Genomic DNA, 18318 nt, shown 5'->3' with positions numbered 1-18318 from the left:
TTTTATTTTTTTAATGAGTTGCCCATGTTGAACGAGATTGGATATGACTAATGATAATTTTCTTTTGGTGTTTTGATACAATAATAGGCACATGCATGATCAACTACATATTGCCAAAAAGGAATCACAATTTATATTTGTTAATCCTTTTACAATATCACGAGCAGGCCTTAGTACTCCTCAAACAGAGAAAAGAGCACAATTGTTGTCAAAACTCTTAATGGAGTGCCAAGATGCTAAATATGTTTTCATACCCTACAACCCCGAGTAAGTGACAAATATTATACTTTAATTTGAGGTTTTATGATTGATTTATATTTCTAATTATATGCTACTTTTGTTTTTAATGTTTTAGCTTTCATTGGGTCTTGGTAGTGATTGAGCCAAGGAAAATGATAGTCCACTATCTTGACCCTATGCATCACAAACCATGTGAGGACTTAAAGGATATCGTAAACATGTAAGTTCTTCCTATTATTTTTCATAGTATTATTATTATTTTTTTAAAATACATTCATCTCAAACACATTTTTTTTATTATCTATATATATGTTAAAACATATAACATTTACCTATTTTAAAAATGTACCCATTGAACTTATTTACATAGGGCTCTTCGAATATCTGCAAAGAAAACATCTAAGAGGGAGCCATCTTGGCAACTAGTGCAGGTGACATCCAAAAAATTTTCTTTACACATTAGCTTATGCATTTGCACCATTTATATATATGAGTACTAATATTATTTTATAATTGATCGATTAGTGTCCAAGGCAAGAAGGAGGGTTCGAATGTGGCTACTTTGTTATGAGATTCATAAAAGAGATAATTTTTTATCCTACAATTATTGCTTCAAAGGTATTACAAATTTAATGAATTGTACATAGTTTTAGGCTTCCAAATGTTATGCATTTTAATGTTATTTTCTTATTTGATTTCAGTTTGGTGGTAAAAAAACATATTCTCAAGTAGAGTTTGACGAAATTAGAGGAGAATGGGCTACTTTTGTGCTACAACTAATCATGAATCATGTTGATGCATCATGATCACCATGCATGGTGAGTCCTTTAGCTACTACATGAATTTTTCCATAGGTACTCTTTGAATAATGTTTCTATTTGAAAAAAAAAATAGTTCTTAGATTTGTTCATTTATGATAACATCGATCCATGTTTATTTTCTTCAATACAAATCTATAAAACTCATTAAACTATGTAATGCAGGTATACACTTTTGGGATGGTGGAATGGAGAATAAAAAGAAAGAAGAAGGCAACAAGATTTTGGGTTTTTAAATGCAACTCTTATGTCATACGTTGTAGGAAATAAATGTTACTTTAATTAGTACTGAGAAATTTAGATTTTATATGGGACTTTTATGTCATTTTATAGTTAGCCGGTTTTATGCTTATGAAATGGAGGTATACATGAATCTTGGGATCTTTAACATTTGTAAATCATGTTTTGGTATGTATTCACTCTTCTTTTTTTAGTTTTGATGGGTTTGATATGTTGGATGTACTATCTTTTTGTGAACATTTGATATACAAATATTATTAGATGATCAATGTATTATGAGTTATTCCAGAAACATTACAGAAAAATGAGTTAAATATAATATGATTGTTATATTTATGGACAAAATATAAACAGGTTAATCTTACTTATTAATTCATTAGCATTACAAAAATCTATAACTAAAAGCAATCATATCTTCCACAATAATTTACAATGATGTGACACCATTACTCAAAGGTGATGCATTTAATATGACATCATAACTCAAAGATGATGCATTTAATGCGACACCCTATCATCACTAGAAATATATGGTGTCACTTCCGAATGGGTCACCATTTATCTACTTTGGTGTCACTTCCAAATACGTCACCAATTGGTACCCTCTATGGTGTCAGTGGAGAAGGTGACGCTATGTTGTAATGACACCTTATGTTTATGGTGACTCGTTATAAATGACACCATATATCTTTTTTCTTGTAGTGCATTTCCATGAAGAAAATCGTGGGAAAGAGAGAGATAAGGAGTTGGGTAAGGTTCTTTCTCATCTTTGCACTTGTGGGAAGCTATGGTACTCCTAATATTGGAGAGAAGGAGATTTCTTTATTTTTAGGACTTAGAATTTTGAAGCCAGAAGCCAGCTGGAAGTAGGACTCCTCCGCAGTCAACTTCAGAAGGAGACCCAACTGGAGTCTTGTGTCTTTACCCACGGGTGCAAGAAACTTGTCTGTCGCGTCAAATATAACAAAGTTCGTACATATATTTGCATAATTTAAAAGAAAAGAATTATATTTATTTTATAATTCATTTTAAATAAAATATTATTAACATTTATCATCATTACTATTTATTTTTAACAAAAAATATATATTTTATAGATTTAATTGTTAATAAATTAGTATTTTTCTTTTATAATTTTTATTAAAACATTATCATCTTCCAACAAAAAATACATAATTTCATTATTTTTAAAATTTAGCATCATATTATTTATTTGAATGATTATTATTTATTTATTTTTTATAATTTAATAAACATGTTACTTGAGTTTGGTTTTGTAATTTAGATCACTTCTGAAGCAATGGGTCCAGATTATATGAACAAAAATAAAATTTTGAATTGAATAGTCCACTACCAATTGGATTGCTAACTTGGGTTGGGGAACCCAACCTAAGTTTCAAGTTAACAAAAATTTAGGATTGAACTTAAGTTAAAAACATATTGATTTACAAATATTAGAATTAGAATTGATGTGATTAAAGATAAACCTCAATCTATACATTATTATTCATTTACTATTTTTAAATTATATTATTCATTATTTATTTAAAATATGAAAAATATAAAAGAAATAAGGAAACAATTATAAACTTTTTCATATTTGTTGAACTATATTCAACTAACAGGTCAACACTATCTATCAATGTTTAAACTTAATGTTTAAACTTGAGTTTGAGGTTGTTTGTTAAATTACTAATTAATGATATATTTTTTGCTTTGAGTCATGTTTAGTGGAGCGTTTGGTAAACCAACTTAATAAGTTAAAGTCACTTAATAACCTAATTTAAATTATTAAATAAATTAAATATGTTTGGTAAAATAACTTAATAACACGACTTAAAGTAAAAAACAACTTTAAATAATAAATAAAAACAATACATCTTCATTTTACTTTTTTATCCTCATTTGTCAAAATTACATTTATAATCTTTTTTACTACTTTATAACTTTCATTATTACTTGATCTTTTTTATCTTAGTTACGATCCATGAGGATAAATATATCAATTTAATGATTTAGAATAATTTTATCAAACAACCTTAATACTTAAAGTAAAAATTAAAATTTAATTTTTAAATTAATAATTTAAGTATAATTTAACTTAAAATCAATTTAAGTCATTAAGTAATAAGTATTAAATTTTATCGAACACCCTCCAAAGTCTCACTATAACATCAAATAGGTATTTTTTTTAAAAGTAAAATTAATTAATTAATTAATAATTATATCATATCACATATATATTTTAGGTCTTATTATTTTGCATCAAATCCGATCTTATTATTTATAATTGGATCTAATTTTTTGCATGTGGATCTCATATCTTTTTATATCCATCCTATAACTTAAATCTCATGGTATATTTGTATCTTCAATGGGTATCTATTCCATGTATAGCTTACAATTTTCCATGTAAGTTTCAAAACTATTTGTTCCACATGTTGTTGGAGCGGGACCTGTATGGATCACAGATTCACAATCAGAGATAACATCTCTCTAATGTAATTCGTTAACCTTTACCAAATCAATGTCTCCTTTGTAAAATCTGCAACATCCTACAAGATACATCAAAGATATATATGCTCCCTGTACAAAGAATTTTCTGCGAAAGAGGCAAATAAATGTTGGGTCTTATCGCTGCAGGGAAGGTTAATTTGGCAGCATACGCAAAAGTCCAACTCCAGGCATATTTACGAAACACCGCCTTTGAATTTTTTTTTGATCTTTTTGGTTGGGGGTCCTAGAGGCTGAGATGTGATGTTACTTCTTCATATGAAGTTTCGTGGCGACATATATGATATCTTCTTCCTCAAGTTCAAAGTTGACTCTACCTTCAGTCGGTCTTTACGTCCAGTGTACGTAGGTTTTAGTAATCAAATATAGATAGAAAGGTTACCAGCTTCTTTTACATAGGTGAAAACTCTTCTACTCCTTTCAATTACAGTGGCACGGCTTCTTTTACCTGTTAACAAAACCTGAATGATAGAAGGGTTAAAAACAACAGTTACAGACTCAATCATTGCAAGTCCAGCGGGGAGTTCAACCTCGACATCCTCTGCAAATCACAATAAAAATGATTCAAATTTTACAATCCAATGGCATTTTTCCTGTATTCCATATGGAGTCCCAATACTCAGCTTCCACATGAAATCGTGTTGGTTGGCACTAGTATGGAACATGAAAGAAGTTTACATCTTCGATATTTCAAGGTTACCAGCTTTTGATGGTAGTGCTTGGCAAGCGTTTAGGTTATATTTCCACCAAGTGTGAAAGCAAATCTTTTCTTGCGACTTGCTGTCTTCAAGAGATAAGTGAAAGGACATCAGCTTGGAATCTTGTCGTTTTTTTTCTACCTGCGCGCACATGCTACGACTCCAGTGGGCCTAAGTAAAAAGCACCGAATGAGAGTAGTTCACACTCTCTCTGAATTCTAGTGTTAGGTACAGCAACAATATCGAAAAAAAATTCTAGGCCATGAGGCATATGTATGGTCTCCCAAGATTTCTATGACCTTGGAATAATTTAGGGCAGAGTCATGGTAGGAGAGAGTTGAATTTGAATTCCTGCAAAAATAACAATAATACAAATGGAAGTAATTAATGTCATGGTCTTGGAGACTAAAGGGTCTCATATGTCATAAGATGTAAGAGCATGGACTGATCATAAAAATACAGATCACTGTTTTCCCTTTGATCTTCTTTCAAACCAAGTAGAGAGGATTCTTCTTTTGTTTACCTTCTTTCAAATCAAGTAGAGAGGATTTTTCTTTGAAACAGAAGTTTTTTATCATAGATGCAGATGAACCTGTGTCTAAAACAAGGAAGCAGTTAACCACTCCAAAGATGAAGTTTGTTTGTTTTCTCAAAGTCTCATATTTTCTATTTTGAGTACTGTGTATATATATAGATAGATAAGTAGAAATATAGGTTTAAGACAAAATCTATAAAATGAGTCTCTTATTGAAGGAAATAAGAGATGAATCTATCAGTTTATTCCACTGAGAAAAAGTCAACCATGCATGCAACTACTCCAACTAAAAAGCATAGCAAAATTAAAGAAAAATGAGGGGGAAAAGGGAATTAATTTATGTATTGAAACACTAGGGTTTCTTGGGTGTTGAAGTGCCCCCTCAATTTCCAATATATATATACGGCTTATAGTATATATTAAGAATTTTAATAAATAAATAAATAAAAGCAAAATGAAAATCTTACCCTCCTAAAAATTTAAATTTTTGAATGTTATAAAGTATTTATAATTAAATATTATTGGAGAAAAAACCTTTAGGATTTGTTTGTTTTAATTTTAACTTAAGTTATTGCATGTTTTTTTAACTTAAGTATTATTAAAATTTTAAACAAATAATTTTAAAAGTGATTTAAGTATTATTTAGACTCGTATTAAAATAAGGTCTATTTAATTCATTTCAAAACAAAAACACAAAAGCAACCTTGCTTTCTATATTAAGATTTCAATAAAATTACAAAAAACAAAAAAAACAAATAAAATAATTTATAAATTCTACTTGATATTAGACTTATTTATTTTCTCTTCATTTTTTCACACAACTTTTATCCTAATATATTTTCTATTATCTTAATGCATTGAAGTTTTCTTTTTTTCTTTTTTTAATTATGAATTTTTCAAATACGATTGAATGTTTTATGATTTTGTATTTGATATTTTATTAAATAACAAGTTTATTAATATGGATTCTTTTTATTTCAATTTTAAAAATTTTAAATTATATTTATTTTTAGATTAGATTTTATGCTATTTGATTTTTAATAAAATTTAATCTTATTTAATTATTTACATTAAAGAATTTATTTTTAATATTAATTATAAGAGACAATATAATTTAATAAGATACTTTGAATTATAAATAATAACTGCAAACTTTGGGCTTTTAGTATTTAATGCCTTATATAAGTGATCATTAAATAAAAAAACTTAATATCACTTTCAATTTATTTATATTTAGTTATTTGAAAAATAAATCCAAATTTTATTATATAAATGATTGAATTCTTTGAATTTCTTGTCAAAAAATTACTAAGATTATTGAACATTTTCTAGCTTTTTTAAAAAATTCTTTTGATGAATTTCTTTGAATGCTTTTTATACAATTTTTAATAAAATTTTAAACATTTTTTAACCAATTCTTTCGGTACTTAATTTGATTATTTATCATAACTTTACTTCTAATCAATGGACTAAGCAAAGTCTATATTAAAAAATATTTTATACTTTATAACATAGAGTTGTGTCTTGTTTAATTAATAGATGGTTCTAGAGATGAAACCAAATTTAAAAAGACAACTTGATTAAACACAAAAAAATAAGTCCCTATATCGTCATCAATCAAGCCAGCAAAACACAAACAATTAAAGCATACAATGTCAATTCTTATACTTGACTATCTTCCTCATATTAGGATTAGTAAATTGATTAATGTAATTTGAAAAGTCTTATATATTTTGATTCTTGAAACTACTTAGAGGGGATAAATAAGTACTCCCAAGTTTTAAACCCATAATTTCGATTTTTTCTCATTTATAAATTTTTTTTAATTAATATGTGCTAATCAAATATCATGATAAAATCCAATGTTCATAAAAGAGACATAATCTACCAAAAACTTTATAGATATAAAAATCATGCATCTAATAAACCGTAAAGCAAATCTACTACTTTTAATAGAAAAAGTACATAAATTGGACACTATCTTCATATTGGGCAACACTTACCCTGTCCTCACATCTATGATGTCGTGTCGTACGGCGTTCTCCTTAGTGAACTCTTCAATATTGTGAGGGATGAAGTTAACATTATGATCTAACCTCAAATGAAAGTTAAACTCTTGAGATGTGTCGGGAAATGCAGAAGAATAGTAACAACAATAATTTAAGATATGTGTATAGGCATGTTTTAACATAATAAGACATTTATACGGAGAAACTCTACCAAATTAAATCAAATAACACCAATAAAAGAGGAACAAAAATATGTGAAAATTGCTCTAAGTCCTTGAGTCCTTGCAAGGGATGCTTGAGTGCTATACTCATTAAACTTTACTTTTTTGACCCCTAAATTTTACATATCATTGTAAAAACAAATATATATATATATATTCAATGTCATTAATTATTAACCCAATCATATTTAATAATAGTTACTTGAATGAACTTAAATCAAAACTAATTATGATTTGGAGGCTTCAAGGACCAATATAAATCTTGAAAAGTATGTAGCTCACTGAAACAAAAATTTCAACCTAAAATAATTACCCTAGCTCACTAACATACACTACAAGAAAAAAGATATATGGTGTCATTTATAACGAGTCACCATAAACATAAGGTGTCATTACAACATAGCGTCACCTTCTCCACTGACACCATAGAGGGTACCAATTGGTGACGTATTTGGAAGTGACACCAAAGTAGATAAATGGTGACCCATTCGGAAGTGACACCATATATTTCTAGTGATGATAGGGTGTCGCATTAAATGCATCATCTTTGAGTTATGATGTCATATTAAATGCATCACCTTTGAGTAATGGTGTCACATCATTGTAAATTATTGTGGAAGATATGATTGCTTTTAGTTATAGATTTTTGTAATGCTAATGAATTAATAAGTAAGATTAACCTGTTTATATTTTGTCCATAAATATAACAATCATATTATATTTAACTCATTTTTCTGTAATGTTTCTGGAATAACTCATAATACATTGATCATCTAATAATATTTGTATATCAAATAATCACAAAAAGATAGTACATCCAACATATCAAACCCATCAAAACTAAAAAAAGAAGAGTGAATACATACCAAAACATGATTTACAAATGTTAAAGATCCCAAGATTCATGTATACCTCCATTTCATAAGCATAAAACCGGCTAACTATAAAATGACATAAAAGTCCCATATAAAATCTAAATTTCTCAGTACTAATTAAAGTAACATTTATTTCCTACAACGTATGACATAAGAGTTGCATTTAAAAACCCAAAATCTTGTTGCCTTCTTCTTTCTTTTTATTCTCCATTCCACCATCCCAAAAGTGTATACCTGCATTACATAGTTTAATGAGTTTTATAGATTTGTATTGAAGAAAATAAACATGGATCGATGTTATCATAAATGAACAAATCTAAGAACTATTTTTTTTTTTTCAAATAGAAACATTATTCAAAGAGTACCTATGGAAAAATTCATGTAGTAGCTAAAGGACTCACCATGCATGGTGATCATGATGCATCAACATGATTCATGATTAGTTGTAGCACAAAAGTAGCCCATTCTCCTCTAATTTCGTCAAACTCTACTTGAGAATATGTTTTTTTACCACCAAACTGAAATCAAATAAGAAAATAACATTAAAATGCATAACATTTGGAAGCCTAAAACTATGTACAATTCATTAAATTTGTAATACCTTTGAAGCAATAATTGTAGGATCAAAAATTATCTCTTTTATGAATCTCATAACAAAGTAGCCACATTCGAACCCTCCTTCTTGCCTTGGACACTAATCGATCAATTATAAAATAATATTAGTACTCATATATATAAATGGTGCAAATGCATAAGCTAATGTGTAAAGAAAATTTTTTGGATGTCACTTGCACTAGTTGCCAAGATGGCTCCCTCTTAGATGTTTTCTTTGCAGATATTCGAAGAGCCCTATGTAAATAAGTTCAATGGGTACATTTTTAAAATAGGTAAATGTTATATGTTTTAACATATATATAGATAATAAAAAAAATGTGTTTGAGATGAATGTATTTTAAAAAAATAATAATAATACTATGAAAAATAATAGGAAGAACTTACATGTTTACGATATCCTTTAAGTCCTCACATGGTTTGTGATGCATAGGGTCAAGATAGTGGACTATCATTTTCCTTGGCTCAATCACTACCAAGACCCAATGAAAGCTAAAACATTAAAAACAAAAGTAGCATATAATTAGAAATATAAATCAATCATAAAACCTCAAATTAAAGTATAATATTTGTCACTTACTCGGGGTTGTAGGGTATGAAAACATATTTAGCATCTTGGCACTCCATTAAGAGTTTTGACAACAATTGTGCTCTTTTCTCTGTTTGAGGAGTACTAAGGCCTGCTCGTGATATTGTAAAAGGATTAACAAATATAAATTGTGATTCCTTTTTGGCAATATGTAGTTGATCATGCATGTGCCTATTATTGTATCAAAACACCAAAAGAAAATTATCATTAGTCATATCCAATCTCGTTCAACATGGGCAACTCATTAAAAAAATAAAAACAAATGAAAATAAAAGGTGCACACCATAAATAGAAGGAGATGCAGTTTGATGACACCTCCAAAGATGAAATAATGTATTCACAATCCTCTCTAGATATATATGTTTGAAATTCGACACCGAATAGTGAAATGGGGAGCTGTATTGGGTATGTCTTGTCATTACCAAGGTAACCATCCACAAATTTCTGAAAATTTTTAATGACCGAATGATTTTGAGGCTTAGATTTTCGAATAATTGGTGTCTTCACTATCTTCTTCTTTCCTTTATCCAACACTTATGAAAAAGGAAGGAATGTTAGATATATATACTCTTAAACAATAAAATACCAAGTTACAATCAAATTTACTATAGGCATAAAATGACATACCTGGGGATGTTCAGTTTCAAGTATGACAAGGCTTGTTGGCCAGTCAAGCTCAAAGCCAATAGCATCCCCAACATTGATAATCTCATATGGATTTGGAAATGGGAGTCTAGCATTTGGCTTGTGTGCAACATTTATTACAACCAACCTATTCGATCCTTTTTCTTCTATTAGTGTACCAGTTGCAACAACATTTCATTTTCTTTCCACTGCTAATTTGCATTTAATTACCTTCAATACAACAAATAATATCATTTACATAGGCTTTATATCACTTATATTAATCTTGTATTATTAGTAAGTAAATGCATACCTTGTGTTTCAGTGGTGGTTCTGGTGGTTGGGGCTCTTCTATCATTTTAAACATTGGTTTTTCTGCTACAACTGGTTGTAAAACAAGTTGTTGTCTCATGTTATTACTACCCATATCAGAATGGGGTGTGGGGGGAGACATAACTTGTCTTGTTGCAGCATCTTCCATCTCCTTTCGTACCATTTCCCATATTTCTTCTTTGATTTTTTTCATGTCATCAGATGGTTGATGAAAGTATGAGCTAGGCCTAACCAAACGGTCTTGACCTACCACACGTCTTGGATGATCAGGCTTACCCAATGCCTGACCTAATATGTCATTTGGACCAGGTGGAGGTAGTCCAGTCTCCTTAGCATTTTCTAGTAATTCATCCTACAACAAAACATATATTAGTAATAATTTGATGAAGATGATTTACATATCAATCAAAGACAACCAATTCAAGGTAGCTAGAAAATGAATTGTTTTAATACAAAGGATAATAGACAAATTGGTGTATAACATAAATATGTTTTGTTCTAAAAGGCATAAATATGCTAACTTACTATCATGTTAATCACTGGCTCTGTAATCTTATTAAACTTTCCTTTCTTCTCACGTGCTTTCTTCCATAAAACACTTCTATCAACCCTACCAATACTCCCTTCTGCTTGTAGCTATAAAAATTTTAACAATAAAACTCATTAGTTCAATATGATCAAGTTAATAAATGACATTTAAAAATTGGAATAATTTTCCTATAAACAAAATATATACTCCATTTTTTTACAAAATTTTTTACTTACTATATCTTGCTCAAAACGTGCATATCCTTTTCTTCCAAGATAATGATTGTAAATGTGTTTATCTCTTCTCGCTTTCTGAACCTTGCGATATTCCTAAAAAATATAGACACAAAATTAGTACATGGTGAAACTATGTAAATGTAAAAATTGAAGATGTATTAAAAATAATGCTTAACATTAAAGTGTTCAGAAAGTCTATCTTTAACAAACTGTCTCCAATGATCCTCTTGTATGAATGGGTAGATAGGAGGTGGCTTTTTCAGCTTTTCTGGGTCATTCTTGAAAGGTAATATATATTTCTTTGTCAACTTGTACTTAAAGGTTCGAAACCTGATGCCCATTAGTAGGAAACAATTCCTCTTGGAATTTTGATTCACATTAAAGCTTGTCTACAAAATAGCAACCCATGTTAGCTCATGTTAATGAATGTATACAATAATTATATATGAAAGCTATAGATAGACTTACCGTGATCAGATCCCATAACTTCTCCTTAGTCTCTTTAGGGCCTTTCCTCCAACTCTCAACAATTATTGGCACATGGGTTCTAGTTATTGTACCAAGATAACTACTTAGTTCAACTGAATTTTCCCCAATGTGACTACCAAGGCTATTGTATTCAATCTTGAGCTTTATCCCTTTACTTCGATTTTTTGCAATCTCTGGTTTCAATGTACTACCTCTATGCTTTACTTTTGGCATTTCCTCTTCTTCTGGATCCATATTTGTGTGGAAGATATCAAGTAAATGTGCAAACTAGTACTTCACCAACAAACCTGTAAAATGACTCAAAAGCAAGATTAGTATATCCTTGCATATATTTCCTATAATTAAATTGGTCATTCACAAATATAGTTTTTGAAATTTTATTTCAAAGTTTGTCTTTTTTTTTTTATTTCTTATCAATAATGAAGAATTTATTTGTGAGGATAATAATAAAATAAATTAGTGCATATATAGTTTCAATTATTATTTATAGTTTTAATGAAAAAGAAATTTAGGAATGAGAGTTTCAAGTTATGTGAGCATAAAATCAAAACATGATAATAAAAAATAATATAAATCTAGTTCCATGGACAACAAAAAAGATAGTTAAATGAAGATTGAAGTGGTACCTTTGAATAACATACGTTTATGATGCATGAAAGAAATTTAGGATGATCAATATATATATATATATATATATTATGAGCAATATATAGAAGCTAAGCTAATGTGCAACTCATGAAAACTAATAAGTGAAATGCCTTATTATATCTCATGTCAAGGGTACAATATATTATTTAATTATTTTCAATCCATATGCCCTCACAGTCTTCTCTCATGTATATTGCATCTGATTCATCCATAACGTCAAATGATTCAACTTCTGGCATTGAACTTATAAAGGGGTGATTGATTACTACCCAAAAAGTGCTATTTTACACCTTTAATGCATTATGTTTTAAGCACTTTTGTGTAGTAGTTCTCCATCTTTAGTCCAATTGGCATGTTAAGGACCTAGCAATGTCTTCTAATCATATTTGTGGCTAGTTTTAATGTTTTAACAGCTTTTTGGATCATTAAGACAAGTCAAGCAAAGGAGAGAAGCAAAGAGAAGCAAAGTGAAAAAAAATCAAGATGTAGCAGCTGCAGTCTTCTTTCACACTTTTGGAGCACTTCCCGAAGTCCATTTTTTACATGCTATATACCATTTCAAAGCTCTGGAAGTCAAGAATCCAACGCTTCAAATCGTGCACGATTTGGAGTTGAAATGAGGAAGATATGGCCTTCGGAAGCCAACTGCTCCAGGTTATGCGAAAATTTCGCATTCCACAAGAGGTTATGCGAAATTCGCATAACATTCGCATATGGTTCGCATAACCTATGCGTGTTGCGAATTTTGCTCTGCCCTTTGCCGACTCCACTTTAGATATTTTCCTTTGTATTTTGTGATGTAATTTCCTTTATTATCCTTGTAATTAACCAATCATAAGCTTTAGCTTTTGTAAAGACTTTATAAGGGGTGGAAATCACCTCTTGGAATATATGGAATACGTATTACGTTTTTACACTTAGAATTTTACAGAGCTCTCTCGTTCTCTTTTCTCTTTATTATTTTCTTTTTCTTGGAAGCCAAACAACCTCTAAGGATGTTTGCCCGGAGGATGAGAGGCTAAACTTTCGGTTTCTTGGAGTAAAGGAAGCTAGGTGAAAAGTCTAGATGAAAAGGTGGAAAGCTTCCATGCATTAAATTCAGGTAGTTGGAATTCATAAATGGTTTCTAAATCCAAAGTTTTGCTTTAAACCCCTTAGAATCACTTTGAATGACCAATACATGGTAAGCTTCAGGTCTTTATGGATGCTTATTGCTAGATTCATATTAGTCCATTAGTTATCATGTACGAGTCATTGGAAAGTGATTCAAGGTGAAGACCCATAGTGTCTTAAGCCATTAATGGACCTTGACTACCATTTCTATTGATCTTTTATGGATTAAATCTTCATTGTCAAACCTATACCGGTTCGGGAAATAACTATAGGTTAAATCCCCAATGCGAGGAGAAAAATCCGGAATTTTCCACTTTCTATTCTGAGCTTGATCCTAGCAACCCTTAGCTCCGGGAGACTTTCTTTCTTCCATTTTTAATTAGTTTATGTTAGTTTAGTTTCAAACACTTTCAAAACAAATTTTATTTTCTTTTAAACTTTAAGTTTTTGATTAAGGAAATCATTAAATACAATTTCTAATTTTGAGTATATCACTGGTAGAATGAAAACCCATCCCAGAGTTCGACCCTAGAGCCACTATACTATAGTAGCTTTGCTACATTAGTATGAGGTCATAGGTTTTATAAATGTTTTTGATTAAATGACCCATTTGGAGTTACATGCGAATCAAAATGGCGCCGTTGCCGGGGATGGTGCCACAATACAGTGATGCAACCTTTTAGAGGCTACTTGTGATTTCCATCACAAGTTTGGTGAATTCCTTTTTCACTAACTTCACTTCCTTTCATTTTATTTTTGTTAGGTTTATTTTCATTTTCTTTCTAACCTTAACTTTTTTCTAGGTTTCTTTTGTTTTTGTTGTTTTTGTTTTATTTCAGGTAAGTAGTAACTTGTGCATGCCCTATTGGATTCGGGACCAAGAGGGAAGATTAGTAAGGATTGAGAATCCTCAAGACACAGAGTTGGATATTTGTGTTAACATTATGGACCCTCCACCAGAGGATCAGAATTCTCAACAAGGTCAAGGGGGTAATCCCAATGCATATTTATCCATGAGGGATAGAATGCACCCACCAAGGATGAGTGCACCCTCATGCATCATACCACCTCTTGAGCAGCTGGTTATAAGGCCCCATATTGTGCCCCTTCTACCAAATTTCCATGGAATGGAGAGTGAGAATCCATATGCCCACATCAAGGAGTTTGAGGAGGTTTGCAATACCTTTAGAGAGGGAGGAGCTTCAATAGACTTGATGAGACTCAAGCTATTCCCTTTTACTCTGAAGGACAAGGCAAAAATATGGCTTAATTCTTTAAGGCCAAGGAGCATAAGGAATTGGGTTGATCTTCAGGCCGAATTTTTGAAGAAATTTTTCCCCACCCATAGGACCAATGGGTTGAAGAGACAAATCTCAAATTTTTCTGCTAAAGAAAATGAGAAGTTCCATGAATGTTGGGAAAGGTATATGGAGGCCATCAATGCTTGTCCTCATCATGGCTTTGATACATGGCTCTTGGTGAGCTATTTTTATGATGGAATGTCCTCCTCCATGAAGCAAATTCTTGAAACCATGTGTGGGGGAGATTTTATGAGCAAGAATCCGGAAGAAGCCATGGACTTTTTAAGTTATGTGTCTGAAGTGTCAAGAGGATGGGATGAGCCCAACTCAAGAGAGAAAGGGAAGTTTCCCTCTCAACCAACCCAAAATCCAAAAGGTGGAATGTACGTATTAAGTGAAGACATGGACATGAAAGCTAAAGTGGCAACAATAGCAAGGAGGTTGGAAGAACTTGAGTTGAAAAAGATACATGAAGTCCAAGCCATTTCCGAGACCCAAGCCCATGTCATGTCATGCACCATTTGCCAATCATGTGATCATGTGGTAGATGAGTGCCCAACCATGCCAGCTGTGAGGGAGATGTTAGGTGATCAAGCCAATGTTGTGGGGCAATTTAGGCCTAACAGCAATGCACCTTATGGAAACACCTATAATTCAAGCTGGAGAAACCATCCAAATTTTTCTTGGAAACCAAGACCACCTCCATACCAACCACAAGCCCAAACCCAAGCACCTCAACAAACCTCTTCAGTGGAGCAAGCCATTGTGAACCTAAGTAAAGTCATGGGTGACTTTGTGGGTGAACAAAAGGCAATCAACTCCCAATTGCATCAAAAGATTGAAAATGTTGAGAGTTCTCAAATTAAGAGAATGGAGGGGATGCAAAATGATCTATCTCAGAAGATAGATAATATTCAATACTCCATCTCTAGGCTTACCAACCTCAACACTGTGAATGAGAAGGGAAAGTTTCCCTCTCAACCAAGCCAAAATCCCAAGGGTGTTCATGAAGTTGAAACCCAAGAGGGGGAGTCTTCAAAGTTGAGGGAGGTTAAAGCTGTGATCACTTTAAGGAGTGGAAAAGAGGTTGATCAACCCCTGCCTAAGGTAAAGCAAGATGAAGAACTCATGTCAAAGAAAACCTTGGTCAAAGAGAGCAATAACCAAGAAGAGAAGAGTGGGAAGAAAAGTGCATCCAAATCAAGCATTGAAGAAGAGCCAAGGATAGTGATTAAAGAGGATATGATGAAGAAACATATGCCTCCCCCTTTTCCTCAAGCTTTACATGGAAAGAAGGAAATCAAGAATTCATCAAAAATTCTTGAAGTCTTGAGACAAGTGAAGGTGAATATACCCTTACTTGATATGATCAAGCAAGTCCCCACATATGCAAAGTTTCTAAAGGACTTGTGCACGGTCAAGAGAGGGTTACATGTGACAAAGAATGCATTCCTCACTGAGCAAGTAAGTGCTATCATTCAGAGTAAGTCTCCAGTTAAGTATAAAGATCCGGGATGTCCCACCATTTCAGTCAACATTGGAGGGACACATGTGGAGAAAGCTTTACTAGACTTGGGGGCAAGTGTGAATTTGCTCCCATACTCTGTGTACAAGCAACTGGGACTTGGAGGATTGAAGCCCATAGCCATCACTGTCTCCTTAGCTGATAGGTCAGTCAAAATCCCAAGGGGGGTGATAGAGGATGTTCTAGTTCAAGTGGACAAATTCTACTATCCTGTGGATTTTGTTGTGCTTGATACTAATCCCACAGTGAATGAAGCAAACTATGTACCAATTATCCTTGGGAGACCTTTCCTAGCTACCTCCAATGCCATCATCAATTGTAGAAATGGGGTGATGCAGCTCACATTTGGGAATATGACCTTGGAATTAAACATATTCCACCTATGCAAGAGACATCTTCACCCAGAAGAAGAGGAAGGATTGGAGGAGGTGTGCTTGATCAACACCTTGGTTGAAGAGCATTGTGACAAGAATTTACAAGAGAGCTTGAATGAAAGCCTTGAAATGTTTGAAGAAGGGTTACCTGAACCCTCTGATGTTCTACCTATCATGTCTCCTTGGAGGAGACGGGAAGAGATCTTACCACTGTTCAACCAGGAAGACTCACAAGAAGCAACTGTGGATGACCCTCCAAAGCTTGTTTTGAAGCCGCTTCCTATTGATTTGAAATATGCATATTTGGAGGAAAATGAGAAATGTCCAGTGGTGGTTTCTTCAACTCTTACTAGTGATCAAGAGGATAATCTTTTGGGAGTCCTCAGGAAATGCAAGAAAGCCATTGGATGGCAAATTTCTGATCTGAAAGGGATTAGCCCTTTGGTGTGCACCCACCATATTTATATGGAGGATGATGCAAAACCAGTGAGGCAGCCCCAGAGGAGGTTGAATCCTCACATGCAAGAGGTGGTGAGGGGTGAAGTTCTGAAGCTACTCCAAGCTGGGATCATATATCCCATTTCAGACAGTTTGTGGGTGAGCCCCACCCAAGTAGTCCCAAAGAAATCTGGAATCACTGTGGTCCAGAATGAGAAAGGGGAGGAAGTCTCTACACGCCCTACCTCAGGATGGAGGGTGTGTATAGACTACAGGAGGTTGAATTCAGTGACTAGGAAGGACCATTTCCCATTGCCTTTCATGGACCAAGTCCTTGAGAGAGTTTCAGGACATCCTTTCTACTGTTTTCTGGATGGGTACTCGGGGTATTTCCAAATAGAGATTGATTTGGAAGATCAAGAAAAGACGACCTTTACTTGCCCCTTTGGTACTTTTGCGTATAGGAGAATGCCCTTTGGTCTATGTAATGCTCCTGCAACTTTCCAAAGATGTATGCTGAGCATCTTCAGTGATATGGTGGAGCGCATCATGGAAGTCTTCATGGATGACATCACTGTATATGGAAGTTCTTATGAGGAGTGTTTGTTGCATTTAGAAGCTGTTCTCCAAAGATGTATTGAGAAAGACCTAGTGCTAAATTGGGAGAAGTGCCATTTTATGGTACAACAAGGAATTGTCTTAGGACATATCATCTCCAAGAAGGGCATTGAGGTAGATAAGGCTAAGGTGGAGCTTATTGTTAAGTTGCCACCTCCCACAAATGTTAAGGGAATTAGGCAATTCCTTGGACATGTCGGGTTCTATAGGAGGTTCATTAAGGATTTCTCAAAAATCTCAAAGCCTCTTTGTGAACTCTTGGTAAAAGATGCCAAGTTTGTGTGGGATGAGAAGTGTCAGAAGAGTTTTGAGGAACTGAAGCAATTCCTCACAACTGCACCAATTGTGAGAGCCTCAAATTGGAAGTTACCTTTTGAGGTAATGTGTGATGCAAGTGACCTTGCTATGGGGGCTGTCTTAGGGCAAAGAGAAGATGGAAAGCCCTATGTAATTTATTATGCTAGCAAAACTTTGAACGAGGCTCAAAGGAACTACACAACTACTGAGAAGGAGTTGTTGGTAGTAGTTTTTGCCTTGGATAAGTTTCGTGCTTATTTGGTAGGGTCCTCTATAGTGGTGTTTACTGACCATTCCGCTTTGAAGTACTTGCTAACCAAGCAAGATGCCAAGGCAAGATTGATAAGATGGATCCTTTTGCTCCAAGAATTCAATCTCCAAATCCGAGATAAAAAGGGGGTAGAAAATGTGGTAGCTGACCACTTGTCAAGACTTGTGATAT

At 32.6% G+C, this 18318-nt stretch overlaps 1 long non-coding RNA gene across 2 annotated transcripts; it reads left to right on the top strand.

Moving 5' to 3' along the window:
• Positions 1 to 216: 216 nt before the first annotated feature.
• Positions 217 to 1314, top strand: LOC132253587 (uncharacterized). Of its 2 annotated transcripts, XR_009465450.1 has the most exons (4): positions 217 to 267; positions 356 to 460; positions 766 to 1058; positions 1224 to 1314. It is a non-coding gene; the product is annotated as an uncharacterized LOC132253587 (long non-coding RNA). The 2 variants fall into 2 exon arrangements; XR_009465449.1 differs by lacking the exon at positions 217 to 267 and having other exon boundaries at positions 274 to 460.
• Positions 1315 to 18318: the final 17004 nt, after the last annotated feature.

This window comes from Vitis vinifera, chromosome 4 (genome assembly GCF_030704535.1).
Source record: "Vitis vinifera cultivar Pinot Noir 40024 chromosome 4, ASM3070453v1".
Classification (NCBI taxonomy): Eukaryota; Viridiplantae; Streptophyta; class Magnoliopsida; order Vitales; family Vitaceae; genus Vitis; species Vitis vinifera.
Note: the sequence above shows the minus strand (reverse complement) of the source record. Positions and strands in the feature narration are given on the sequence as shown.